This window comes from Ranitomeya imitator, chromosome 4 (assembly GCF_032444005.1).
Source record: "Ranitomeya imitator isolate aRanImi1 chromosome 4, aRanImi1.pri, whole genome shotgun sequence".
NCBI classification, from domain to species: Eukaryota; Metazoa; Chordata; class Amphibia; order Anura; family Dendrobatidae; genus Ranitomeya; species Ranitomeya imitator.
Window position 1 is genome coordinate 534780976 of NC_091285.1, and position 3988 is coordinate 534784963.

Below are 3988 nucleotides of genomic sequence, written 5' to 3' on the forward strand. Positions count from 1 at the left end.
AGTTAAATGTTAATTTTTTCCTTCCATGTTGCTTCTGCTGCTGTGAAGCACCTGAAGGGTTAATAAACTTCTTGAATGTGGTTTTGAGTACCTTGAGGGGTGCAGTTTTTAGAATGGTGTCACTTTTGGGTATTTTCAGCCATATAGACCCCTCAAACTGACTTCAAATGTGAGGTGGTCCCTAAAAAAAATGCTTTTGTAAATTTCGTTGTAAAAATGACAAATCGCTGGTCAAATTTTAACCCTTATAACTTCCTAACAAAAAAAAATTTTGTTTCCAAAATTGTGCTGATGTAAAGTAAACATGTGGGAAATGTTATTTATTAACTATTTTGTGTCACATATCTCTCTGGTTTAACAGAATAAAAATTCAAAATGTGAAAATTACGAAATTTTCAAAATTTTCGCCAAATTTCCATTTTTATCACAAATAAACGCAGAATTTATTGACCTAAATTTACCACTAACATGAAGCCCAATATGTCACGAAAAAACAATCTCAGAACCGCTAGGATCCGTTGAAGCGTTCCTGAGTTATTACCTCATAAAGGGACACTGGTCAGAATTGCAAAAAACGGCAAGGTCTTTAAGGTCAAAATAGGCTGGGTCATGAAGGGGTTAATAATACATATTGTTCTGCGATATATACCTACATAAATGTAGACATTCTCTATGCTCCCATGTGGCATCTCCAGTGAAAGGAACCAACAAACTGAACACTTCCACTCCAAGACATTGTTGTAATGATACATCGGTGCTTGTGAATAATAATAATTATTTATCTTAGTATGGATTGTTACTAGAGATGAGCCGATCAGGCCAAATTTGAGTTTGCCTGTTTGAGTGATTGTCCATGGAAATTCGATTCATAGAGAATTTATTCACTGTCAATTGAATGTTTCTTTTATATCCTCTGGGGTCTATCCAAATCCTAGAGCATGGTATACGTAAGGCGTCAAAAGTAAAAAATAAAAAAATAAAGCCTTATATTCACCTCACTGCTCACTTCTCTGGCCCCTCCACTTCTCACTTCCACCCATCCTGTCCTCATTGCATCTTCTGATCATCATCACCATGAGCGTGAATTCCTGGGCCTACTCACGCTGGGTTGGATCTACTGTCTCTGATGAGGCTTGGGACGCAAGAGTACATGAATTCACAATGTCATAGATCAAGACGTGCACTGTAATCTTGGGTGCATATCCTAAGAACTATCTTGTGCCTCTTTAGAGCTGGAAGTCTGACTTTATGTGAAGAGGCCCCGGGATTCAGCGCTCAGCGGTGATGATGAGAATATATGATGAGGACCGAACGGCTGATGGTTAAGCGCTGAATAGGTGATAGGTAAGGCGAGTGTAAGTATTTTTTTTTTCATTTTTTTGTTCTTTTGATGGCTCTATGCAGTACACCAACATTACTGAATCTGTGAAGAAGTGAATTACAAAACAATCTGCAGTTTATCAAATATAATATTGGAGTGAAATACAATTCCAATTGAATACATTCATTAATCTCTAATTGTTACCATTACGTTTGATCCTAAAACTCATAGACCAGACGAATTTTAGGTTCATCAGAATGCTGATTCCCATCATCAGGATATTTGACAGTTCATCCTATGATGACACCAGCTTCAGGCTCCTACAGATTCTTGGAATATATACACATATTGCACATATCTTGATGAATTTATTGTCCATTGAAAGGTAATTCCTGCAGGGGTAAAGCATGCATAGCTTGCAGGTTCGAAAAATTGCCTGGAGCCCCGAGCGTGACATCTAACAAGAAATACCAAGAACAGTGAGAAGAGCAGGATTCTCACCTCCTATTATGGTAGAGCTAACTCTAGTTTATCAAACAGGAATTGCTACATAACCCAAATCTTAAGAAAGGAGCCATCTGTGCATATAAAAGTGTCGTTGGACACCCTCCAGCTTGTTTCCACCAGTACCAAACTGCAACAATAAAAGAGAAAAAAATGTTCAATTTTCTTGTGACATGAAAGGAGTGTCACATATGAAAACTCACCACATCCCGTATGTCCTATACTTTGGTTGGTACCCAATGAGCTCTCCTTTAGGTATAATAAAATAAAATCTAAATTAATTAGTAATAAATAATCCTCGAAATTCTGGAAACTCGTTTTTACTGACGTTTAGTGTTACTGGTAAGTAAACATTTTATGTAGAGTCATTCTTACACATGGTTATTAGTATTTCCATTTAATTTGTGTATAGTGAAATGCACATAAATGTTTGCTAATAAAGCATGAGGTATACATGTTAAAGTATTTTTATGTACAGACACAACTTGTTATTAGATTATTTTGTGAATAAATGTTTATTTTGCATGTTCAATAGAATTAAGAAGTATCTAGAGCAGGTGTCGGTAAATCATTTTTCCAAGGGGCCACATGAGACACTGTAACTGTGGGGGAGGGCCGAAACAACCGGCCAAACTTTATTTTTTTCATTATTATTGTATTATATTAATTTATCCCTATGTTCCCCCTTGTAAAATAATAATGCCTATACTCACCTCCGGTGCTGACGGCATTCTAGTAGTGTCGGCACTAGCTCTTCCTAGGATCTCATGACATTGTTATGTCACATGATCCTGCTGGCCAATCAGTGCCAGATGCCCTACCACTGCCTTTGGACGAATCACATACATCTGGAGGAAGTGAGAGAGCAGCAGCACTCATTTGCGCCGGATGTATGTGATTTGTACGAAGGAGGTAGAGTACAGCCAAATAATGGGCTGTTTGAGTAGTGGACAACCCCTTTATGTCTGTTGACTATTGCTAATACATGTTACGATTGGGATTATTGTAACATAGATTCCTACCTACTGCTATTATAAAGTTTAAATATAGCAGCAAATCATGCTGCACCTGTTATTCAGCCCTTGTATTTTGATCAACAGGCCCAATATGATATAATACCCCAGAGTCAACATACTCATTATGATGTTCCCACATAGTGTGATGTCACCACATAGTAAGATGTCACAACACAGCCCCACTTAAACAATATAATGTCCTCTCAAACAGTATGATGTCCCCACAGAGACCCCCTACATAATTTGATGTCTCCACAAAGCCTAACTACACAGTATTATGTGCCTACACAGCCCACATGCAGAATGATATCCTCACACAGTCCCTTTACACAGTATTATGTCCTCAAGCAGCACCCTCACTCAGAATGATGTCCCCATACAGCCCCCTTAAACAGCATTATGTTCATACACCTCACCTTTTAGAATGATGTAAAAAACAAACCCTAGTCACTTAAGCCTTCTCCTGCTGCTCCAGTCTGCGCTGTGTACAGAAGCAGTTAGCATGATGTAGTCATGTCTGCTGTGCTCTCAACTGCAAAGACTCAATGATGGGAGCCTTCAGCTCCCTGTTCCATCACTGCGTTCATTGGTATCTGCATCCTGAGAATACAGATATCAGTGAAAGTGAGATGCTGGGCGGAGGGGAGCCACGGGGTGCTGGGCACCACTGCATAAAGCCCTTTGGCTTGATGAGCAAATTCATTCGCGAAGTATCGATTTTGGAGCCGAGTTTCATGAAACTGGCAGTTTCAATCGAAGTCGAACTTTTTGAGATTCAATCCACAGTTTGCATAAAAATAAACCCTTGCCTGGCACCGTTTCCCATACTGCTGAAACATCAGCGCAGGCAATTATCATTTTGCACTGCCGCGGAGGCTTCTCCATATTTCTCTGCAGCTTTGACATCTTACATATTATCATACTTTATACAGAGATCAACAGTTCCCATCGAAGCACAGTTTGTATGGCAGAATCAATCGTTCTCCAGAGTTTCTGAGTCAGTCTCTCTCTTCTGTAGAGTGTAAGCACTTATAGTTAGCGGGTCCTTTATCTCCAGTAGAGTATGAGCGATTATGGTCAGTGGGACTCTCTCTTGCCTGTAAAGTCTAAGTCCTTACAGTGGGTACGAAAAATATTCATACCCCTT